Source organism: Vulpes vulpes, chromosome 1 (genome assembly GCF_048418805.1).
Source record: "Vulpes vulpes isolate BD-2025 chromosome 1, VulVul3, whole genome shotgun sequence".
Classification (NCBI taxonomy): domain Eukaryota; kingdom Metazoa; phylum Chordata; class Mammalia; order Carnivora; family Canidae; genus Vulpes; species Vulpes vulpes.
Window position 1 is genome coordinate 185110852 of NC_132780.1, and position 27251 is coordinate 185138102.

At 33.5% G+C, this 27251-nt stretch overlaps 1 long non-coding RNA gene across 7 annotated transcripts in view; it reads left to right on the forward strand.

The window, feature by feature from the left end:
• The window catches only part of LOC112923172 (uncharacterized), an 895045-nt gene that overhangs the window by 732422 nt on the left and 135372 nt on the right, over positions 1-27251 (forward strand). For all 7 annotated transcript variants that reach the window (XR_011997185.1, XR_011997181.1, XR_011997186.1 and 4 more), the window contains 2 exons: positions 11656-11740; positions 24912-24938. This is a non-coding gene — a long non-coding RNA (uncharacterized lncRNA). The remainder of the gene's footprint in view (positions 1-11655; positions 11741-24911; positions 24939-27251) is intronic.

The following is a 27251-nucleotide window of genomic DNA, read 5'->3' on the forward strand; positions in this document are numbered from 1 at the left end:
AACAAGAATAGACTTAGGGAATCAGTGACTCTATCAAACATCATAACATTCACATTATAGAAGTCTCAGAAGAAGAAAGAGAAAAGGGTGCAGAAAATTTATTTGAAGAAATAATAGCGGAAAACTTCTCTAATCCCGGGAAGGGAACAGATATCCAGGTCTATGAGGCACAGAGAACTCCCATCAAAATCAACAAAAACAGATCCACACCATGACATATTGTAATTAAGTTGGCATAGTACAGTGAAAAGCAGCAAGACAAAAGAAAACAGGAACTTAAAAGGGAAAACCTGTAAGGCTAGCAGGGGATTTCTCAGCAGAAACTTTCTAAGCTTCTGTATTTTGATATATTCAAAATACTGAATGGGAAAAATCTGCAGCCAAGAATACTCTATCCAGGAAGGCTATCATTCAGAATAAAAAAAGATAAAAAAAAGTTTCACAGACAAACAAAAATATAAAAGTTCATAACCATCAAACCAGCCTTGTGAGAAATATTAAAGGGGACCTGTGGAGTGAAAAGGAGAGCCCAGAAATGACAGTATAAAGGTAAGAAACACAAAAGCAATAAAAATGAATATTTCTGGGGTTCCTGGATGGCTCAGTGTTTAAGCCTTTGGCTCAGGTCATGATCCTGGGGTCCTGGGATCAAGTCCCACATCAGGTTCCTTGCAAAGAGACTGCTTCACCCTCTGCCTATGTCTCTGCCTCTCTCTCTCTCTCTCTCTCTCTCTCTCTGTCTCTCATGAATAAACGAATAAAATATTTTTAAAAAACGAATATTTCTGAATATTTCTGTAAAAATCAGTCAAGGAATTCACAAAATAAAAAGATGTAAAATATAACATATACATGAAATGTGGGGAGGAGAGGAGTAAAGATTTGGTTAAAATTTAAATGATCATCAACTTAATATAGACTTCTATATGCAGAATATGTTATATATAAACCTCATGGTAACCACAAATCAAAAACTAGTAATAGATACACACAAAGAATAAAGAGAAAACAAATCCAAATATATCACTAAAGAAAATCAGCAAACCAGGAAGGGGTGAAAGACAAGAAAAGATCAGAGAAAATCTTCAGAAATAACCACAAAATAATAAAATGATAATAAATGAGAATCTATCAATAATTACTTTGAATGTAAATGATTTAAAAGATCTAATCAAAAGACATAGGGTGACAGAATGGATAATAAAAAAGACCCCTCTATATGCTATCTACAAGAGATTTATTTTAGAGCTAAAAACTCCTGTAGATTGAAAGTGAGGGGATGGGGAAACATCTATCATGCAAATGGATGTCAAAAGAAGGCTGGACCAGAACACTTATATCAGACAAAATAGACTTTAAAACAAAAACAATAACAAGAGACAAAAGACATTACATAATAATAATGAAGACAATCCAACAAGATATAACAATTGTAAATATTTATGTGTCCAACATTGGAACCCCCAAATACATAAAATATGAAATAAAAAACATGAAGGAACTAATCAATAATAATACAATAATAATAAGGCAGTTTAACTTTCCACTTACATGAGTGGACAGATCATCTAAACAGAAAATTAGGAAAGAAACAATGGCTTTGAATGACACACTGGACCAGATGGATTTAACAGATATATTGAGAACATTCCATCCTAAAACAGCAGAATATACTTTCTTTTCAAGTGCATATGGAACATTCTCCAGAATAGATCTCCAGAACATATTACCTCACAAAACAAGCCTCAACAAATTCAAGGTGGAAGTCAGGCCATGTAAATTTTCTGAGCATAATGTTATTAAATTAGAAGTTGACCACACATGAAAGACCACAAATATATGGAAGTTAAATAACATGCCATTCAACAATGAATGGGACAACCAGGAAATAAAAGAAGAAATAAAATAGTACCTGGAAGCAAATGAAAATGAAAATACAACAATTCAAAACTTTTGGGATGTAGCAAAAGCTGTTTTAAGAAGGAAGTTTATAGCGATACAGACCTACCTCAAAAAGTAAGAAAAATCTCAACTAAGCAATCTAACCATAACCATAGAATAAGAACAAACAAAACCTAAAACCAGAAGAAGAAGGAAATACTAAAGATTAGAGCAAAAAGAAATGATATAGAAACTAAAACAACAAACACACAGTAGAACAGATCAAAGAAACCAGGAGCTCGTTCACTGAAAAAAATCAATAAATTTGATAAATCTCTAGCCAGACTTATCAAGAAAAAAGAAAAAGGCCTCAAATAAATAAAATCACAAATGAAAGCGGAGAAATAACAACCAACACTACAGAAATATAAACAATTACAAGAGAATATTATGAGAAACTACATGCCAACAAATTAGACAACCTGGAAGAAATGGATAATAAATTCCTACAAACATATAACCTACCAAAGCTGAAATAAAAAGAAATAGAAAATTTGAACAGACTAATCACCATCAAAGGCATTGAATCAGTAATCAAAAAACTCCCATGAAAAACAAAAATCCAATTTCCAGTGGCTTCACAGGTGAATTCTACCAAACATGTAAAGAAGAGTTAATACCTATTCTTCTCAAACCATTTCAAAAACTAGAAATGTAAGAAAAGATTCTAAATCATTCTATGAGGCCAGCATTACCCTGATACCAAAATGAGATAAAGACAACACTAAAAAAGAGAACTACAGGCCAATATCCCTGATGAATATAGGTTCAAAAAACCTCAACAAAATATTAGCAAACTGATTCCAACAATACATTAAGAAAAATCTTCACCATAATCAAGAGGGATTTATTCCTGGGGTGCAAGAGTGGTTTGATATTCACAAATTAATCAATATGATATATCACATTAATAAAAGAAAGGATAAGAACCATATGATCATTTCAATAGATGCAGAAAAAGTGTTTGATAAAGTACAGCATCTATTCACGATAAGAACACTCAACAAAGCAGGTTTAGAGGGAACATACATCAACATAATAAAGGCCATGTATGAAAAACCCACAAAAATATCATTCTCAATGGGGAAAAACTGAGAGCTTTTCCCCTAAGGTCAGGATAAGACAAGGATGTCCACTGTCACTACTTTTACTCAACACAGTATTGGAAGTCCTAGCCAAAGCAATCGGACAACAAAAAGAAATAAAAGCATCCAAATCAGGAAGGAAGAAGTAAAACTTTCAATATTTGCAGATGACATGATACTATAATAGATATGGAGAATCCAAAAGACTCCACCAAAAAAAACTGCTAACTGAAAAATGAATTCACAAGGTTCAAAATCAATGTACAGAAATCTGTTGCATTTCTATGCACCAATAATGAAGCAGCAGAAAGAGAAACTAAGAAAGCAATCCCATTTGTAGTTGCACCGAAAATAATAAAATACCTGGGAATAAACCTTAAAAGTGGGTAAAAGACCTGTATTCTGAAGCTATAAAATACTAATGAAGAAATTGAAGATAATACAAAGAAATGGAAAGATATTCTATGCTCATGGATTGGAAAAACAAATATTGTTAAAATGTCTATATTACCCAAAGCAATCTATAAATTTAATGCAATCCCTATAAAAATATCAATAGTATTTTCATAGAACTAGAAGGAAATATTCTAAAATTTGTATGAAACCACAAAAGACTCCAAATAGCCAAAGCAATCATGAAAAAGAAAAGCAAAGCTGGAGGCATCACAATTCCAGACCTCAAGTTACATTATGAAGCTGTAATAATCAAAACGGTAGGATACTGATCCAAAAATAGACACATAGATCAATGAAACAGAATATAAAACCCAGAAATGAATTTACAACTGTATGGTCAATTAATCTTCTACAGAGCAGGAAAGAATATCCATCCAATGGGATAAAGACAGTCTCTTCAACAAATGATTTTGAGAAAATTGGACAACAACATGCAAATGAAAGAAATTAGACCACTTCCTTACACCATACACAAAAATAAATTCAAAGTGGATTAAAGACCTAAATGTGAGACCTGAAACCATAAACATTCTAGAAAAGAGCACGAGCAGTAACTTCCTTGACATCGGCTGTAGCAATTTTTTTTTCTAAATATGTCTCCTGAGGCAAGGGAAACAGAAGAAAAAATAGACCATTGGGACTACATCAAAATAAAAAACTTCTGCACAGCCAAGGAAACAATCAATAAAACTAAAAGGCCAACTATGGAACGGGAGAAGATATTTGTAAATGACATATCCAATAAAGACTAGTAGCCAAAATACATAAAGAACTTATAAAACTTCTCACCAAAACCCAAATAATCCAATTAAAATGGGCAGAAGATATGAACAGATATTTCTCCAAAGAAGACAGGGGGATGGCCAACTGACACATCAAACGATTCTCATCATTACTGATTATCAGAGAAATACAAAGCACAACTACAATGAGATACCACCTCACACTTGTTGGAACAGCTAAAATCAACAACACAAGAAAAAAACAGGTGTTAGCTAGGATGTGAAGACAGAACACTTGTGTACCGTTGGTGGGAATGCAAATTGGCACACCAATTGTAGAAAACAGTATGGAGCTTCCTCAAAAAAAATTAAAATTAGAATCACCCTATGATGCAGGAATCACCCTACTGGTTATTTACCCAAACAATACAAAGACACTAATTCAAAGGGATACATGCACCCAGTGCTTATAGTAGCCTTGTTTACAATTGCCAAGATATGGAGGTAGCCCAAGTGTCCATCAATTGATGAATGGATAAGGAAAAGTGGTCTACATTTATATTAATATTATTCATCCATAAAACCAAATGAAATCTTGCCATTTGCAATGACATGGATGGACCTAGAGAGTATAATACTAAGTGAAATAAATTAGTCATAAAAAGACAAATACCATATGCTTCCACTCATATGTGGAATTTAAGAAATAAAACAAATGAGGAAAGGTAGGGAAAGAGAGCAAGAAAGACAAATCAACTGATGGTTAGGAGAGGGGAGGTTGGTGGGGGAATGGGTGAAATAGGTGATGGAGATGAAGGAGTGCATTTGTGATGAGCATGGGGCAATGTATGGAAGTGTTGAACCACCATATTGTACAAGAAACTAAGATATCACTATATGTTAGCTAACTGGAATAAAAATAATGACTTAAGTCAAAAAATCTTCGGGATAATACATTTTATGAAACTAGACTTTGTAAAGTTATGCTTAAAAAAGGACAAGTTTTTATTACTGAGTAGTATTCCATGGTATGTGTGTGTGTGTGTATATATATATATATGCCATAATTTTCTTATTATTTCACTTGTTAATAGACATTTGGGTTGTTTTCAGTTGTGGTTGTTATGTTTCTAGTTCAGCCACTATGATCATTTGAATATGCGTCTTTTGGTGGACATAGATTTTCATTTCTCTTGGTTAAATACCTAGAAGTAGAATTGCTGAGTCACACGGTAAGCATTTGTTTAACTACAAGAAACTCCAAATTGTTTTCTAAAATAGCTAAACCATCTTATATTCTTTATGGCAATGCATATGATTTTGAGTTCTTTCATTTCCTCACCAACACTTAATATAATAAAATGTTTTAATTTTTTAAAAGATTTATTTATTCATTTATTAATTATTATTATATATTTTACATATATATATATATATATATATATAGAGAGAGAGAGAGAGAGAGAGAGGTAGAGACATAGGCAGAGGGAGAAGCAGGCTCCATGCAAGGAGCCCAACGCGGGACTCGATCCCGGAACTCCAGGATCGCGCCCCGGGCCAAAGGCAAGTGCCAAACCGCTGAGCCACCCAGGGATCCACCAAATGTTTTAGTTTTATCCATTCTAAAGTATATATAATAACATCCCATACTGATACATGCAACAACATGGACAGATCTCAAGAAATTTAGCTGAGTCAAATAACTATGCACAAAATAATACACACTGTATAGTTCACTTGCATGAAAGAGGCAAATTTGATGAGCCGTGCCTGAATGATCAGTATTTACCTGGTGCAGGAGATGGGGCTAAGAATTATCTGCAAAGCAGCACAACAAAAAGAAACTTTTGAGGATCAGGAAAATATTCTATATTTTTATTAGCATAGTTGCATCAGTGTGTATATTTGTCAGAATTCATCACAAAGTTAACTTAAAATAGGTGCACTTAATTGTATGTAAATAATAAATCTGTAAACTGATATAATAAGAACCATGTTAAACCTGCTTTTATTAGAAAAATATCTTAAACATATCTGCTTGCTATTAATAATACGAGTGTTTTAAGAATGTGAAACAAGGGTGCAAGGAATCCAGGAAATCAAGCATTGTGCATTCCAGCAAACATGTCTGTAAAAGCTGTCTACGTATCCTGCAATTTGCTCAATTAAGTCACATCTTTATAACTACAGAATATAATTCTGATCAAGTGGTCAATCGGGTCCAGTTCTGATATTTCTAATTTACCAAATTCTGAACATTTGCTAATGATTATTAAATGAATACATGTTCTTATAAAAAGCAACTCAAAGTAAAGGAGCATCCATCATTCTATCACCTAAAGGAATTATTGTATTTTGGAATATTCCTTTATTTTTTAATGCAATTTTTACATGTGGCTCAGATAATATGGTAAGTGCTATTTTGTAAGTACATTTTTTACTCAATATTAAATCATTAACATTTTCCCAAGTCATTAAACATTCCATAAACATCATTTTAATAACTACATAATAGCTCATCATATGCCTGTACCATAATTAACGATTACTCTTTTAATGGCATTTGAGATTTTTTTCTAAACAGCAGTCACACTGCCTAGCTCATTGAAAGCTCAATGAAAATTTTGTTGAATGAATGAGTCATAAACAATGTTGTGAGGAACATCTTTGTGTCACAATCTTTCTTTTGTGCAAAACTAAGGTAGGTTCCTAGAGCTAGAACATCTAGGGTAAATTGTTTTTTAAAGTGTTAAAAGCACTCAATTAATTTGTCAGAAGCTTTTATTTTGGAAGAAAAGACAAAAATGATACTATATATGGTTTTTTTTTTAAGTTAAACTAAGACATTTTTAAATAATTGTGTTTTAGAGTGTTATAGTTCATTTTTAAAAAGGTTTTTATTTATTTATTTGAGACAGGGAGAGAGCCAGTGATAGAGAGCATGAGCAGGGGTAGAGGCAGAGGGAGAATCAGCTTCCTCGCTGAGCTGGGAGCCCAATGTAGGCTGGATCCCAGGACCCCAGGATCATGACCTGAGCCAAAGGCAGCTGCTTAACCAACTAAGCCACCCAGGGGCCCCTAGTTCATTTTCAACTCTTTCTTTTACTAGTGTACTTGTGTGATCAATTAAGGGTAAAACTCTACCTCTGTTTCTTTCTCTTAAAAAACAAAACAAAACAAAAACAAAACAAAAACTAATGGTAGTCCTATCTCTGAGAACATTCTATTTTTTAGATTGTCTCTGATTCTTATATACTTAAGTCCAGTTTCTAAATTCAAGATTTCCTGGCTGGATTATAGTTTCTGCTACTATGTTTGCCATTACTGCCTTTTTGAGTAGAGTTTGGTTTTTCTGTAAATTTGTTTCCACTCTGACACTTACTGAGTATGAGATACAAAGAAAACATAACTAGAGTGTTGTGGTCATGGTGGCCGAGTTAACATTTTTCATTTGTGCTCTGCTCTACATTACTCTGCCCTCGTTTATTTTCCCAATGCAGCAACAAGCATGAGGCTTCAGTCTCTTTTTGTGTTGATTTCTCTTTGCACTATTTCTCAAAGTCAAACTTTCTCATTTCTGGCAAAGGTTTATCTTGGGCCCTATTGAACACACTTCAGGTCTTGCTAATCAAGCTGGCTGAAAAGGAAGAGTGCTGGCTGATGATCTGGCTCTTTGGGTAGAGAATTATCTGATGCTGGCCCCTACTCCTGCCTATTCTCATTCTGATTTCAGCCTTTCCTATGCAGGGAGGAGCTGTTGGACCTGCTGCAATGATATAGAGCCAGAACAAAAGATTTTCTTGAAATATTGCTGTTAGAACATTGATTCTTGGAAGGCTCTTAATTTCTTTATAGTCTTTTCTAATTTCTCCATTTCTAATTTTCCTCTTTCTTCATAATTTGGGGTAGTTGCTTAACATGAAAATATTGTTATTTATTTTCAAAAGTCTACTTTCCTAGGAGAGAAGTCACTTTTTTCTTTTTAGATTTATTTATTTATTTTAGAGAGAGATGTGTGTGCACACACGTTTGAGTGGGAGGAAGGGCAGAGAGAGAGAGAGAACCTCAAGCAGATTCTCCGCTGAGCACAGAACTCATATCCAAGGAGGGCTAGATCCCAGAATCCATGAGATCATGACCTAAGCCGAAACCAAGAGTTGGATGCTCAACTGACTGAGCCACCAAGAGACCCTGAGAAGTCACTTTTAAAATGCTATTTAGATAATTAAGTTATGTCATATACCTTATATAAGTCATGCCTGGTACTTAAATCCATATCCATATGACCCAAATAACCAAACTAGTATGTTGTCTTGGTAGTTTAGCCATCATAAAAAATAAATCTATATGCCACACATATAGCTTGCCTGGCTTTTGCAAAGATGAATCTGAAAAAAGTAAATAAGTTAGTTGGAGCAACTCAAATGATTAAGTGATAGCATCTGAGTATTTCATATGTTTTAAGGAACACTTATTCTTTCACTTCTTTGAGTAGAGTCCAATAACTTTCTGTTTCATTGAAAATTTAGAATTTTTATGCAGCTTAATAAAATCTTTGAGAAAAAAGTGGCTCACTGTTTCCCTCTAGGAGATGTATTAAAACCAAGGTACAAAAATCTGAATATAGGTAAACAAAAAATAGAACAGACAGCACAATGAATAAAATTTCTCTCTGAATCAATTTAATTTCACACTGTATTAAAATGATCAGCTTTTTCTCTCATTGTATGCCAGTAGTAAAAGTAAACACTCTTTGAAGACATTAGCATCACTCAGAACTTTCAATTATTTCTTTAATTTCTCATGAAACATCTTTCAAAAATTATCAAACATATAAAGGCTAATCATTAACTAAAAATCTAGAGGGAAAATAAAAGCAGAAAATAGTAACTAATCTATAGGAAACCTTGATATGGTTGTATCAGACAAAAATTCAGCACAGAACTTGATATTATAATAATCTAATAAAAATTCTGAAAATAGATAATGCAATAAATGTAATTAAGAATACAAAAGATGGGCTTAAAAGAATAGACACAGTTTAAGAGAGAATTAACAATTTGGAAGAGAGGGCAAAAGACAATATCCCAGACTGAAGCAAGGAAATACTAAAGTATAGAAAATACGACAAAAATGTAAAAGATATGCAGAACATGACTAAATGGTCTAACATATATGTAATTTGAAGTTATAGAAAGAGAAGAGAAAAAGAATGGGGGCAGAACTCATTTTTCTGCAGTAATTGAAGATATATTAGTTTAGAGTTTTCCAACTGGATAGAAAAATTTGCAGCAGACACTCACAAAGCTTTGTGAATTCCAAGCAGAATTAATAAACAAACCAAAACAAAACCACCTAAAAACAGGTACTCCATAGGAAACCACTGAAAACCTAAGCTAAAGAGACAACCTTTAAAATAGCCTGAGTAAAACATGATTACTTTCAACAGGGAAGCAGATTAAAAACAAACCAAGAAACAGGAAGACTTGGAATTGAAGGAAAATGGGATCTAGACTTGAAGGTTGTTGCTGAAGAGATGATATCAGCTGTGCCCCTGATCGAGAAATTAACTTCCCCAGATTAGGAAATAAAGACAGAATGTTGAAAGCTCCCTTGCAGTTGCCTTCCAAAGGTCACAAATGACAATAGGAGATGCCCCAATACAATTGGGCTTTCTTATTTCAGTGGGGACATAACAAGATCCTTGGTAGAGGCCAAATAAATGGTGATGCGTATCCAGCGGAGACATAGGAGAAGCAATATTGACCACAATGAAAAGAAACATCTGAATGCTTTAAGGCTCAAATATTTTACAAGGTCATCTGCTGACATGTGACAGTGAATAAAGCTGTGATATCTTGAAACACAGCTGAAAGGTTTTTAGGCTAATCAATACTGTCTTCAATTTTAAAACACATTTCTCTCCATTACAAATGAGGTGAGAAATACTGTACAAGTGGCAAGTCAAAAAATATGGCACAATTCCCTTGGCAGCTGCCCATTTCCTTGACTCCATTACTATGCACTTCATGAAGGCCTGTCAATGCTGCCAGCTGAATGAGGGTCAGGGGTTGGGGGAAAACAGGTGTTGCTCAGAGCATTTTATTTGACAGTAGTGAGCATGGAGGTCACTGACCCAGTGGAAGGAAAATAGGCCCAACAACAGTGGCAAGCTGTACCCTGTGACATTCTTTGCCCTCTTTTTTACATTCGTTTCCTTTTTGATTCATAGTGAATCTTTTCTTTTTCAACAACATAGGGAATGCCCTTTGTTTCTGGGCCCTAGAAGGACTCAAGTCTAAAGATACCTGTGGAGTTTTGAAATTGCAAGGCAGGATGAAAAGTTATATTGGGCCAGTGTTTGGGTGATTGGGTGATAAATTCTGACTTCTGTCAAGAGGTTTAAATAAAATAAAGCATAGAGAAGAATTAGACAATGACAGGTGGGGTCTTTTTTGGTTTAATATGCTTTAACTTTAATTTTCCTACATATGTGAAGTGGATGCAATGTTTTATTCATTTGACTTTTTATTTTTCTCTTTTTATTTTCTTCTGATTTCTGTTTCTCTATTTCTCTTCTCTCTCACAATCTTTCACACTCTGACTTGCTTATACACACACACACACACACATGAGCACATTTCCTTCTTTAAATAAAGGAGAAGGTTTTATACAATATTTTGAGATTTTTATTTCAAGAGTATTATTAAGGGATGAAAGTTGGGCATATTTTGAAATGGTCGTTGAAAGATACCTATAAGTCATCTTTCTACTTGATGCTTACCACACGATGTTAAAATATTCTTGTTTTTTTTTTTTTACTGTATCTTAAAATTCCTTAAACGTAGCAATCCTCTAGAAAGATGCCATCAGGTGTCATTAAGTGACATTGAATAATTTTGCAAAATTGCATAAAAAGACATATTTCACCAGTTACTCCTAATAATATTTTATAGCTTAGGTAGTATGCCGCTTTCTAATACTCTAGAGTATTTATGAAAATAACTGGGAATTAAGGTACTAAGTATTGAGTTTAAAACCACTACAGCATATTATGTTACTTGAGTAATACCAGCATGAATGAAAAAAAAGTAGGTTGAAGAGTGTATCAAAATGCAAATGGTAGTTAGAGAAATATCGTGATGTACTGTGATGGAATGATAATGTTATGAATATCTGTTGCTATATTCCAGCAATTAAAAGAATCTGTTTTTTGTAAATGGGATAGACACATTAAATCAACATCTGTCAGATTCAGACTTAAACAGCTAAGGGAAAAACCAAAGGCAATGATGGCAGGGGTTTTCTATTTATAAGAAAATACTAAATGGATCAATTTTTAAGATTTGCTTCTTTTGATAAAATGAAAAATACCAATTGTTTCCATAAAGCAAGCTTTGCTTTTACATTTGACATTTAGTTTGTCCATGTTTCTTTGTTTTGCTTTTCAGACTCAACTTTTCTACATAATTAAGAATTTACAGCTTAAGCACTGCCAAAAACCACATCTGAACTGAAATCAATTATCTGTGTTTGGTAAGTCTGGCAGAAAACATTTGATAAACATTTTTATTTGCAATAAACTCTAATGTTCATGCTTTATCTTTGATCTTATTGAATACTCTTAAGAAAATTTCTAAGCATCACTTCAGGTTATTTTGCCCAAATTGCCTTAAATGTTGGCAAGGTGTGGGACCTCTTTTACTGTTATATTTAATCTGTTGTACCTGAAGCCAAAAAGTCTACTACCCTGCCATTCTTAAACAAAACAAAACAAAACAAAAAGAATAAAAATACATGCCTTTATATTATCCATTTGAATCTGGTAGTTCAACTTTTCATCAAAGTCAAGCTCAAGGTAAAATCCTTCCAGTTGGGGCAGCCTGGGTGGCTCAGCGGTTTAGCGTGGCCTTCAGTCCAGGGCATGATCCTGGACACCCAGGATCGAGTCCCATTTCGGGCTTCCTGCATGGAACCTGCTTCTCCCTCTGTCTGTGTCTCTGCCTCTCTCTCTCTCTCTCTCTCTCTCTCTATGTCTCTCATGAATAAATAAATAAAATATTTTTTAAAAAATCCTTCCAGTTGATCATATTAAAATATTAAACCTTACTTGTCTTACTTGTCTGTTTGGGGAACTATAACAGAACACCATTGACTGGGTAAAATATAAACAACAGAAATGTATTTCCTACAGTTCTAGAGACTGAGAATTCCAAGATTAAGGAGCTGATAGATTCAATGTCTGGTGAGGGCTCAGTTTCCTTTTTATAGAAAGTTATCTTTTTGCTCTACCCTTACATGGAAGAAGGAGCAAGAGAGCTCTCTGAGGTATCTTTTATGAAACCACAAATCCCATTCATGAGAGCTTCTCCCTTATGATCTAATCACCTCCAAAAGGCCTCCTTTCAAATCCCACCATAATGGGGACTGGTTTCAACATTCACAAATGTTCACCCTATAGTATCACTTTACATTGCCAATTCTTTCATTACTTTATCTTATGAAGATTAGTAATTTAGATGCCCAGGATGTACTTCAGTGGTTCATCCCATCTTTGAGAGTCAGAAGTTCCTAAGCATTCCCTTACCATACTTGGCCCTTGGCCTCAGTTTTCCCTTTGGCATTTTCTCTTAACATTTTTTTTTCTAAAACTTGGGTAATATGTACACAAAAGGGGACTGCAAGTTTCATCTTCGATAATATGGCCACAAAATATAAAATTCATCAGTTTATTATTGTCATTGGTTAAATCATTTACAAAAATAATGACAAATACTGAACAGTACAGAAGCATTTAGAGCGATTGTGGAAATATTAAGCCAAGAAATCAGGATATAGAAACAAAGTATAAGGAAACAAAAGGTTGACAAAGAGAAAAGACAATAAAATGTAAAAAAATTAATATTGGCCGCTAAGCCACTCAATGAATATTTACTGAACAGCTACTATTTTCTAGATACAGATGTATTTCCAGATTTGCAACTAATCACTTTGCACTGACAACTTTTATGATGTTAAATATTTTTCTGATATCAAAGAATGGCTGTTTATTGTAGAAAAATTCTAATATAGGAAAATATCTAAAAAGAAAAATGAAAACCTCTTTTTAAAAAGATTTTATTTAATTATTTGAGAGAGAGGGGAGACAGAGTGCACAAGCAGGGGTAGTGTCAGAGGGAGAAGAAAAGCAGGCTCTCTGCTGAGCAGGGCTCTATCCCAGGACCTCAGGATCATGACCTGAGTTGAAGGCAGATGCTTAATCAACTGAGCCACCCAAAAACCCCTAAAAACTCTTTAAGGACATCTTTAAGTTAAAGATTGCTAACATTTAGCATATCATCTTTTTTTTCTGTGTATATACTATTTTTATTGTATTGCAAATCTTCTAAATATTGTTCATATATTCTGATTTCTTAAAGTTAGCTTTATTTTCTTTTTCCCCGTTATATTAAAATCTAAAATATCTTAAGTGTTTCTATATATTTCAACAAATTTATGTGCCAAAATATATTTAATTCTTCCTTTACTCTTGGGCATTTAGTTGTTTACAGTGTTTTGTTGCTTTAGATGATGTTACAATCAATATTCTCATTCATAAAGTTTTGGGTTTTTTTTCATCACATACATCCTCAAAATGAATCCCCAAAATGTAACTATGAGTATAAAACTTATATCCAGCAGAATTATTTCAATTATTTCAATTTCAATTATTTCAATGTCCACCAGTACTTTGAGATTCCCTCTTGCTCCACTAGGTATAATACTAAAAGAAAAAAATAAATAAATAAAAGTAATTACCAGAAAAATTTTTACTGACATAATGGATGAGTAAGAGCATTTTGTTTTAATTTGCATTTATTTAATTGCAAATGTGATTAAATATTTTTAGATGAGTATTAAGCATTTGTATTCTTTCTCATACGATAATAGCTCCATTGAGCTATTAGTTTTTTTCTTATTGATCAGTTAGAATTTATATATTGATATTATAAATCTCTTCTTATAAGTTTTTCCAAGTATCATTTCTTTGCCTTTTCATTTTTTTGTATATATTTGACATACTTAATTTTGACCAAACTCAAACCTTTGGAATTTCTGTCATGATTTTTTTTATTGCATTTATGTTTGGCATCTGACCTCATCTAGAGAACCAAAAGATAAACTGATAGAATTTTGCTCTAGTTATTTTTTTTTCTAGTTATTATTTTATCATCTAACACCTTAATCCTTGTGGAATAATTTTGGATTATGATATGAAGTATGAGAGCTGATTAATATATCTATTCCACTTGTGAACTTTGCAAGTGAAATTTTGGATCATTTTGCCATTTTGCTATAAAAAATAGGAAAATAAGTCTATTAAGATAAATAGGATGTCAATTTTAAGAAATTTCTCTTTCAGATATCAGATTTCATTAACTATCTAAATTAATGTTAAGAAAGAATTGCTACTACTTAAACTTTTATATATAAAAGCAATATATCTCTATTCAAATAATATTGTAAAAATTACAGTAATATAAAATGTTAAAACTATAATATAGTAATAAACTATATTTTGTATGATATACTAATGTGATATTACATTTATGCTACTATATAGTATAAACAAAAACATATTTTATATTACTATATATATATGTAACATAGAGCTGAAAATTTAGTAATAAAACAATTATTTATTAAGTGATCTCATATTTTGGTTTAAATTGTTTATTAGTGTTTTATTATTTTGTTGACATTGCAATATTTTACATAAATTTTATAACTGATTACTAAAGGTATTAAAAGAGAGATTGAAGAGGAAAATAGTACCATGTTAAAAGCTTAAAGTTTTAATTCAAATGTGCCCAGTTTTTGAATTCTGACTTTAGAAAAATATGTATTCCTGCTGAAATTCTAGGCCATCCCAAAATTCTATTATCCTATCCACATGTGAGGGTGGGAGAAAGATACTTGAAGATATGCAAGATATGCAAAAATAACACTAATATACCCATCTACTGCTTCTATGGAAATCACTTACAAACTCTATAAATAAGATGGAGCACCTGAGTGGCTCAGTTGATTGAGCATCTGATTCTTGATTTCAGCTCGGGTTATGATCTCACTCTTGTGAGATCAAGCCCCACATTGGGCTCTGCCTGTCTGTTTGTCCTTCTCCTTTTCCCTCTGTCCCTGCCCCTGCTGATCCACACTCTCTCTCTTTATTTTTCTTAATTAATTAATTAATTTAAAAAAAACAAAGCTTTAAATAAGATGAACAACAGAGAAATCTCAAGAAGGAGGTGACAAAGAGGGGAAACACTGGGACCAATAAAACTCTATCTACTGTCTTATCCAAATGACAAATTGACTCTCTGGGACTGTATCATATAAATACTAAATTAAAACCCTTGAAAAAAGACATATATTCTGTGAAGGAAATTTTAATAACAATATCAAATTTAAAATGTGTAACTATCTCAACAAAACACAGAAAATAGGGTTGGAGGCAAGAATAAGCTGAGGAAGGAAGTAAGGAAGTAAAATTTTCCCAAGCGTGTCCTCTTTATGCAGAAGGGAAAAGGAGGGAGAAGTGGGAGAAACAGATTTTATTCCTCTGAGCTAATCTTATTGCAGGGAAGGATAAGTTTTGGATAAAAGAAAGTAAAGCATTTTTATGTACATAAGAGTGCATCTGACTGGGAAAAATATATCTTCCTTTCTAATCATGATACAGAAATATGTGCCTGATTATATAAATAGGAAAGGAGAGTAATATCAATAAGATGATAAATTGTAACATTACTTTCAAATTTACAAGGAATAAATTGAATGAAAACATTATGATCAAATGAGAAAAAAAAGAAAATTTAATACATAAGAAATATATAATTAAGGTCAAAGCAACAAAGTCAAATTTATAAAACACTAAATATAAATGAACTGAATTTTCTCACTAGAGGACAGAGACTGTTAGGTTGAGCTCAATGCACAAACAAATATAAGACACATAATAAGGTAATGCATTAAACACAATTTAAAGAAAGGATGGGAAAGAAACACTAAGGAAAGTAAAGATGGTAAAATGTCAGTGATCATATCAGACATATCACAACCAGTGTTAAAAAGCTGAAAATGAGAAAGACACTAAGTAATGATAGCATACACCATTTATAAAGAAGATAAGTCATGCTCTTGTATTTGACAAGGCACAAAGTAGCTGAATCTGTTTGTAAAAGGATATTTCAATTATCCTCTATTACGTTTGGAAAGAGGAAAAAAATTCTCATAAAAAATAAGTTGAATTTTAAAATAAATGACATTGCATATTAGCTACAAATAGGACTTTATATCTCTTAAAAAGGGAAGATATTTATTTTGGATGTTCTGAAGAATTTGCAAAAATCTGCCCATACTTGGCCATAAGAAAAACTTAAAAATTTTAAAACAAAAATTTTTTACAGGCTTCACTCATTGATTATTACCAAGTAAATAAATAAAGCCTAATAAAAATTTTTAAAAGGTTATCCATTTTGTGGAAAATATATAATTATTGGATCAAGCCAGAAAAAAATGGAAATTATGATATCTCTGGAAAACCAAAAAGAAAAAAAAGCACAACAAAATTGTAAGGGTATAGCCAAAGTCCTACTCAGAGAAAAATTCACTATTAATCTCTTAATAAATAAGAAAGAAAAAAATATATAAATTATTTTATGAATTTAGAAAACATAAAACAGTATGAAATAAAGTAGAAAGAGATCATACTAAAAATAAAAATTGAAATGAATTGGGGTGCCTGGGTGGCTCAGTCAGTTAAATGGCCAACTCTTGAGTTCAGCTCAGGTCATGATCTTAGGGTCCTGGGATTGAGCCTTGTGTCAGGCTCTGTGCTCAGTGGGGAGTCTGCTTCAGGATTCTCTCTCCCTATGCCTTTCCCCCCACTGCCTTGCTCTCTCTCTCTCTCAAATAAATAAACCTTTAAAAACTAAAAGAATAATAAAAATCAAAATTAATGAAGTAGAATACAGAAAACAGTAAAATTTAAAATCGAGACTGTTTAACATCTACAATATACAGATGGTTCCTGACTTAGAATAGTTTGACTTGTATTTTTCAACTTTATCATGGCGAGAAAGCAATAGGCATTTAGTGGAAACTACACTTCAAAATTTGAATTTGGATCATTTCCAGGACTAGCGATATGTGATGCTGGGCAGCAGCAGTGAGCCACAACTCCCAGTCAGCCACATGATCATAAGGATAAACAAATGATACATTTAACATAACTGTAGCCATACAGTCATTCTGTTTTTCACATTTAGTATAGTATTCAATATATTACATGAGATATCCAACACTTTATTATAGAATAGGCTTTGTGTCAGAGGATTTTGCTCAACTGCAGGCTGATGTAAGTGTTCTGAGCATATTTAAGGTAGGCTAGGCTCAGCTAATGTTCTGTGCATTAGATGAATTAAATACATTTTCAATTTATAATGGGCTTATCAAGATATAACCCCACTGTAAGTCAAGGGAGACCTAATGGGAGATACCTCATGAGATTTAGTAAGAATAAAAGTGAGTAAAAGGAAAAAAGAAAAAATGAAAAAGAAGAAATAACTACATATATAGCATAGATATAAAATCATGAGATAATGCCAGGTATAGCTCCATGAAAATACATGATAGAAAGGATGACTAATATCCCTGAAAATAGAAATTTCCAAGAAAGTACTCAAGACCACTGGAGAAGAGTTTAGAAAGGTAATTAAAGATTTACCTTTGGAAACTATAACAAGTACTTTCATTTCTAATAACATCATAGACTATACACTATGAAAAATATTTGCACTTTGAAACAAACAAACAAAAAATATCTTCTTTAAAAGACACTGTAAATAAAATAGAAGCCAAAACATAGACTTGAGATAAAAATATGCAATACATATATCTGTTAAAGACATGAATCTCAAATATGTAAAATGCACTTAAAATCAATAATAAGAAGATAATCCCTTAAAATGAAAGGATTTTACCCTTTAAGATGATTTTTAATGTGAGCAAATCATTCACAAAATAGGATATATAAGCTACTGAGAATACATAAATTTGATTAACATTTTTTACCATGAGGAAAATGCAAATTATAGCTCAATGGGACATTTCTTCATCCTCATTAGAAAAGCAAAAAATTAAGACTAACAATTCAATTATTAGCAAAGTTTCAGAGCAATAGGTATAGGTATTTTCCTAAATTGCTCCTGAGACTGTAAAATGGTAGAACTCCCTAGGAAAGCTATTTGACAATTCGAATCCTATATATTTACCCAAGTGAATTAGAAACATATGTTTATAAAAAGATTATACAAGGATATACATAGCAACTTTATTCATGATGTCTAAAACCTAAAATCGACAAAATGGCCCAATATGTGTGAATTTGTAAACAAACAGATATAATCACAGAGTGGAATACTACTCAGCAGTATAAAAGCAACAAATTACTGAAACTTCCAAAAATATAGATGAATCTCAACTTTTTAAATTATTATTATTTGCTGAGAAGGAGCTACATAAAATACCAGACATAAAATAGAGTACTTTTTGTATGATTTCATTTATATGAAGATCAAGAACATACAAGATTAGTTGATGGTGATAAAAATCAGAACGATGAATACCACTGAAAAGAATAATAAGAGAACATTCTAAGGAAATGGTAATGTTCTACAAGTTTGTTGAGGTTGTGGTTACATGGATATATAGATTTGTCAACCAGGACAAAAATAGTAAAATAATATTCATCAGATTATCTGTAAAAGCAAAATCAATATTATCATTCATGAAAAATTTAGAAATATGCTAAATATCCATCAGTAAATGATTAAATAATGACTAAAGAAATTGTAATATAATACTACAGTGAAATACTGTAAGTCAGTAAAAAATTAAAGAATTATAGATGAATGATTTTCAGAAAGAAATGACTGAAAATTCTTTGCTGAAGAAAAATTCATGTGGCATTATTCCTGTTGAGGAATAATTGACTCCATGCCAAATTAAGCAATATATCCTAAACATAAATACGAACATCATAAAGCTATGAAGAAGAACCATAAAATAATAAATCCAAAACTTGTATTTCCAACCTCTCAGTTGGAAGAGGTTAAGCATGTATATGAACACAGGGGTTTTCAAATGTTTTGGAAAACTTCATTTTTTTTTTGGCCTGGTGATTGGTCCATTGCTATTTATATTCTTTTATGTGTGAAATATTTAACAATTTATAAAATGGGGTGAAGAGTCAGCAGAAAAGATTTTTTTATGTCTGAATTTTATTCAAACCCAAGGAATGCAATTCCATTATGATTAAAATTGTTACAAAATTTATTTTATTATTTTATTTTATTTTATTTTATTTTATTTTATTTTATTTTATTTTATTTACTCATGAGACATGAGAGAGAGAGAGAGAGAGAGAGAGAGGCACAGGCACAGGCAGAGGGAGAAGCAGGCTCCATGCAGGGAGCCTGACGTGGGACTCAATCCCGGGATTCTAGGACCACACCTGGGCCAAAGCAGGCACTAAACCGCTGAACCACCCAGGGATCCCCTTTTACAAAATTTAAAAAGCAACAGAAACCTACCCAAAACCTGATAAGAGAAGCATGAATTAGAGAACTATGAACTATCTCATTTGTCTTGAGTTAATACAGTAAAAATGTTAATTCTTCAAATATTGATTATTAAATTAATGAATTTTTATTAGAATCAACACAGAACTCTGATGGGAATAAAATGATTTAAACTGTATATGGAAGATTAAATAAATAGGAGTCAAAATAGAACTATTTAATAAATTAGACTACTAGAATACAACATATACAAAATAAATTCTAAATGGTTTTAGAAAGATTCTACACAGATATTTTAGACATTACATATTCAGCCTGGGTTTCTGTGAGAAGCCTTTTTTAAACAAGAATGGAAATCCAGATGCCAGAAAAGAATAAATAGGCATGATTGATAATGTAAAAATGGAAACTTTGTATAGCAAAAGATCACACTTTCTCAAAACTTGGGAGGCAATACAAAGATGGAGTAAAAGAATTGAGGATCTCTTATATTGTTTCTAAACCTGCTCTCTAGTCTATTATATATTGAATGGATTATTTAATTAGTATAATTAGATGAGTGCTTTAAATTCAAATGAAGTCATAACTCATTTAATTTAGTCAACAAATATGTTTTGGGCACCTATTTCGTTCCAGCCCTGTTTTATAGATGCTAGAGAAACAGCAGTGAATAAAACCAAAGAAAAAACCTACCCACATGGAGCTCACATTATAAATAAGTAAAATATATAATAAACAAATAATAAGTGAATTGTATATTAAAGAAAATAATATGTAAATATGTAGTATGTTAGTGATAAAAGCAGTGGAGAAAAACTATAGTAGTGACGTAGGGAGTATGTTGTGTGTGTGTGTGTGTGTATGCATAATTTTGGGGTATCCAGGGAATTGTTCACTAAAGGAGAAAGGTGATTAATGACCTGAAAGAAGGAAGAAAACAAGTCTTCAAGTTAAGACTATCAGAGGCAGAGGGAAGAGCAAATTCAAAAGCAGTGAATTGGGAACATGCTATGTTTGTTGCAGGAGCCACAATGAGGCCAAGGTGGTTAGAACGTAATGAGCTGGGCTGGGGACAGTAGAAAAGAAAGGATAGATGATATAGACAGAGATAACAGATCAAGACTATCCACAGTAATAGGAGAAAAGGCAAAATATGTAGTCACAAAAAGCAGATTGCCAGAATTAAGAAGAAATCTCAATAAGCCTGTGGAAATTCTCTTGCATAGGTTTCTGTTTTCTCAGTGAAATAGGAAGTAGAGTGGTTGCTGAGAATGAACATGAGGAAGTAAATACTGGAGAATTGGAGGAGGAGGCGGTATGAGTAAGTCATCATTCGAGGTGATGGAGAGAGTGAATGGAACTATAGTACCATTGAGTACTCAAAACACAATTGAAGTTTGTGATTAGAGATAGTTCAGAAAGCATTCTGTGTGTGTGTGTGTGTGTGTGTGTGTGTGTGTGTTCTCCAGCCATACTCGTACAAATGTACATGCCAGAAAAGACAGAGTTGGATTTAAACAGTTTTTTTGCCATTTGGATTTGGTACAATGCATTGAAAAAGGAACAGGGGAGCTGGAAGTGTATGTGAGGGAGTAAATCTAACTAAGGAAGTTAGCTGTGTAAACGGGAAAGTAGGGACGTAAGGGTGATGAGGACCATAAAAATCTGGTAGGGTCAATAGTTTATAGATCCTTGGGGGTCAAGGGTTGTTGAAAATGGGATTTAAGAGAGTGAGTTGAAAACATTTGGTGTGGACATTATAGATTGACAAAATTGGCATGGGGTTATAGAAGAAAACAACTATATTTCTCACAATGTTTAAAGATAAAAAATAACATCTATTTGAGATTCATGAGAGTTCCAATTAAGTCATTCGTTTTGGACACAGGGTTTGAAGAGACAATTTGTACATTAAGTTGTACTATTTGATATTGAGCTCCTCAAAAAAAAAAAAAAACCTTGCTAAATGTATGATTAATCTTTCTTAGCTGTTTTTCATCATTTTTTCTAAAGCATTTTGGAAGCCATTGGTATTATTTCTTGAGAATGATATCATTTTATCACCCTTAAATAATTTAAGGTTATTTTATATGTCTTAAAAATAATCCTTTCAAGGCTCAATATACATATAATCTATATGTTTGTCTCTATGTCTATGCACATGTCTTACTATGTGTGTGTTTTTATGATTGATAATCTCTTCTTAACACTGATTCTCAAAGTTCATATACTGAAGAATTTTTAAAAATACGTGTTCCCATAAAATAACCTTTCCCATCTACTTTCATCTACTTACCTTGGTCATTTTTCTGCAATGTTCACTTTCCATTCCTCATACATCTTTTGCAAGGTTTCAATACCAGGACTTTGGCCCTAATCTAACACTTAGTTTTGGCTGTTGAAAATAACAGGTAGGGAACTGTTTTAGGGAATTTTAATATGAAATCACTTTGCTAAGTTGTAAATGTTTGCAGAAATACAGATTTCAGTAAGCATAAGTTTTAAGCATAAAGTTTTAATTTGAATTAAACTCCTATTTCCTCTATGCATATAACCTCTAAAAAATCTCTTTAGAATTTTAAAATTCTGAAGGGAGGAGGGAACTCAGATCACTTGGTTTAGGATTTTGCATAATCTGTGCAAGATGATAATAAATGTTCCATTTGTTGTGTACTCTATTTTCTTACAAGACAGTCATGAAATATATTAGCATGTTAAAAATTCTGGGAAGTCCTGTAGCAAAGAAATCTGACCAAATTCAATGCAGCTTTTCTCAAACATAGTTGATATCAAAATTACTACCTGTCTTTGTTTTTTGCTGAACTCCTATTGACATCTCTTCGAACAAATACTTCTCAAAACAGTTTAAGAAATGCTGTTCTCTCAATAGATGAATAAAACAGAGACATAGTATATGGATAGATTTTTCTAAAGTTGTATGACTATTTATTAGCAGAAAGGATTAATTTGGACTTCCAATTAAGTGCTTCTTTCTCCTGGTACTTTCTTACCCCAGTACTCTACTGAGCCATATCAAAGCAAAAGGAAAAATCTGTAACATTAATCTTGTCATTATTTAAAATGCTGATATTTTATGTTTTTATTTATTTGCATAATTTTAAAAAATATTGATTAAAATGTATGTATCTTGATTACTGAGTTTTTTATTGTCTTTTATATTTTGTGCTTGAGTGCCCCCTGCACCTAGCCTAGTTCTGGGTTGGATTATCTCAACAAAATTATATGCATCTCCAGTCTTGCAACATCCAAAATATATTCCAAATTATTTAAAAGCTTGATGGAGGTGCTTGGGTGGCTCAGTCGGTTAGGCATCTGAGTCTGGATATCAGCTCAGGTCTTAATCTCAGGGTCATGGGCTCAAGCCACATGTTGGGCTCCCTGGTGAGCAAGGAGCCTACTTAAAAATTTTAAAAAATTTTAAAATTTAATGAGGTCCCCACATCAAAACCCAATCTTCGGTTACTCTCATTCCTCACATTTGTAGATAGAAACATACTTACTATTTTCTGTCCTTTTGTTTCTGAGAATAAGAGTATGCCTCCAATTTTTGGAATTTTATAGTGATTTTTTTAAGGGAAATGCTTTTTTTTAAGATTTTATTTATTTATTCATGAGAGACACACACACACACACACACAGAGAGAGAGAGAGAGAGAGAGAGAGAGGCAGAGACATAGGCAGAGGGAAAAGCAGGCTCCATGCAGGGAGCCCAATGTGGGATTAGATCCAGGGTCTCCAGGATCATGCCCTGAGCTGCAGACAGCGCTAAACCGCTGTGCCACTGAGGCTGCCCCAATTTTTGGAATTTTAATGTATAAATATCAAGTAGATTTTTGCACATTTTCTGCAAATCTGAGATTTTAATTAACTGATAATTAAGAACCCAGGTCTTACACTAACCAGTTCATATATGCAATGGAATAAACTTGGGGCTGAGATTACATCTACTAGTTCCATGTAATAAAAATTCATATTCATCAGCTCAGTGAACTCAAATATAGCATGTTCTGAAGTGTGTTTCAGAGAAGGGCATGTTAATAGGTTTGGGGGAGGAGTGGGGCAAAATAATAAAATTAGTTGGATAGATAAAGGTCTGAATGAAACTAAAGAGAGTCATTATTTCAGGACTTCTCAGAGCCTTTAATATGCTAATGTTCTTCAGGAATATGAAAAAAAAGAAAAACTTTACAGAATGCAGTGTTTACTGAACATGTCTGTACATTTTTTTATATATATATGTCTGAATATATGTGAGCTTTTACATAGAGCCTCTGTCATGGCACTATTGTTTCACAGATCGTGTTTGGAAAGCACATCTCAAAGAAGCTAGTCAAGCTTAGATTTTGTTTTATAGGAAGTATTTTTCAGATGCTGTGTAATTCAGTGTTCAGTGGTTCCATTTTGTTCTCCAGTAGTAGTTCATTTATCCCAAAATCCAGCCAGGACTCTTCTTGTGCTGGAGAGAAATATTGAAAATTAACTGTTTTACTGAGTGACAATTTGTGAAAATAGACCTGATTTCTCTGACCAATGCATCCAACATTTCATAGCTAAATGTTTTCCTAACTCTTGGGTAGCTGGTATCCACCTAATGGAAGAGTTCCCTATTTGGAACAGCTGATATGTTTCTCCTCATTGGCCCTGGTCCTTCTGATCTGTTTGCTTCAAAAGAAATTGGGAAAATTGGGAAAATCTAAACCTCGACCCTTGTTACACCTCTATTGTTTTCCACGTACAATGCAATGCATCCTTTCTTATATATGGCCATCCCCGAGGTCTGGAAGACCTTTTATTTTGCTTCAGGGTTGCTGATGAAAATAATTTCTTGCCCACCCCTCTCCGGAGCCAATTATTAATTGGAAAAAATTAATAGTGATCTGCTGAAAATCCAATATGAAGTCTAAACCTGGTGTTCCTGAGAGTGTGTTTGAGAATAATTTTATATTTTAGAGAAACTTTGGATAAATACTGATAACCGTACTTTCAACTGCAGACAAAGATCCAAAACTGACCACAATGTAAAATCATCGCCTCTAACTGCCTTTCCTTTTCTTTTGTTTTAGGTGTGAACGCTTTGATAACATGTCAAGGTATGGTGAGGAAACATCATCTTTCACTAGCAGCACGACCACTACCCATAACACACTTATGAACCTAAGTTAGTTTTCATCCCTAAACATCCCACCCGTAGTGCATTCACTGGCCGCACAGGTGGACCCTGCTTGGGTCAGAAAGGAATTTTCTCATCGTTAGCAGCACTACTTCAAGACTTTGAGTTTTTCAAAGTGAAATAGGGAATTGTTGTTTATAAAATATTATGCTGGTACAGAGTCTGGAGCAACTGAAAACATTGCAGTGTTTGCTGCAAGGCATGAGGAGCCAGTGACACAGCTCATTTCCTCAGCTGAGCTCTCTTTGCCGCCTTGTACAACACTTATTTCAAAGCACGCCACAGCTTAGAACTGTCGTGATCCCCATTAATATAAAATCATTGACCCCTGCTCCTGCTGGTGCGACTAAATTACATTCTGCTGCTCAGCGGCAGCCGCACATGGGGCCAGCGCTTTTACTCATGGCCAGGTGCCTTGATGCCAGCGCAGCCCCTCCTACGCCAGGGTTTGCCTTTAATGAGGATTAGGCACCTTCAAAGATCTAGGAGGACCCACTCCCAGGATGGAGGCCTTTCTAATGGCATCTGGGCTTATCGTAGGCAGTAATTTAGTATCTCAGAGGACACTGAAGAGACATTCATTTCTCGCCTCTAAGAAATTGCAAGAATGTGTTTTGGTGATTGGCTTTCCCCCCCCCCCTCCTCTCTCCACCAGCACAAATTCAAAAGCATTATGCCTGACAACACCATGTTTTAGTAAAACCCAGAAGGTGGGTGTGGTAAAACAATATCCCAAATGATGGCATATCCCAGCTGAGGAAATGCCTCTTTTATATACTGTATTATGTGATGTGCTACTGATGGGTCTAGACCCACTCCCAGATGCCCCACACTCATTTCATCTTTGTATTTCAGGTGGTGGGATTTGCTCACAAAAGGATTGATAGCCTGATCCAGGATCTGGTCTGTCTTCTCATTGTGTGCCTCAGCTCCTGACCCTCCTGGGTCTGCCCTTCCATGTGGTTCCTTTGCTTTCTGAGAATGAGGGGATCAGGGATTCTAAACCTTCCCACAGTGGGTGTGGAATTTGCAGGAATGTTCCCTGTGCTGCCACAAGCAATCACTCCTGCCTTGGCTGTTAAGGGACAAGGCTGCAGAGTTAGGTGACGAAGCGTAGGAAATAGCCATCGAACACTGCCAACATACTTGAGATAATCAAAGTCCTCCCTCACAAAACTCACAGAAAAATGAAACAAGTAATTAAAGATCACTCACACATGTGGTATTAAAATAAGTGTGATTATGTGAATGTATATACATATTTTCACACAATTATTTGCAGTGTGTTTAGATAAGTTCTTTATATAGCAAACTGTTACTCGTAAAAAGCTCAGAAATAGTTTAGCACCAGAATAAAAAATCTGGTGTTCGAAGTATTATTTGTGGAAAAATCGGATGTTTTTGTCTGGCGAGGGAAGGAAGCTATGTATTAGAGTAAAGCTGGTGAGTTTAATCCAGGAGAATCTGAACTCTGATGAATCAGTTGGTTTTCTCTCTGTTGTATTTGTAGTGAGACAAAATCATGAAAGTTTCTCAGTCTCGTTTTTAGTTCTTAGGCATATTTTGGTAAGAAATGGTGCATTCACTCAGTCAACCAACGTGCACACTGAAGCCAGTCGGCAGTATAAAATGGGACAAAATGTAATCAGCACTGTGCTAGTCACACTGACTGTATATGGAGACTTTGTCCGAATTTTCTACTTTGATTCCTATCAGAAGAAACAAATTAACTTTTATAGCCATAGGGAGTATCTGAAGAGAGTTCTCCCTAACTGCAGAGAGGTTAAATGGTCCACAGTATTTAATTACAAAATTTATAAATACTATTTGTTGATAAAAATCCATTTAAAATAAAAAATGCACAAAAGCCAATAATAATAAGGAAACATGACATTTCGGAGGGTTGAATTTATCTCTGTGATACCTAAATACATGCAAGAAACATAAAGAAAAATAAATTGTGTTTCACTATACTTTGGAAAAGACTTGTTTTTGGTTTCTGAAATTATTTTTTTTTCCCTGAGGTTTAATTGTATTTCGGGAAATTCAGTATCTGGATTAACAACTTGCTTCTGAAAGCTGATACGCAAACAGAGGGCTTTCTTTCCAGAAGGGTGTCCTAACCCCAGTCACACGTCTGCTAATTTGGCCTTTCTCTTAATCTCAGAAGAACTTGCTGAACAGAAGTGAAACTATGCACGTGCTAATGGCTCACGCTCTGCAAACTCCCCTC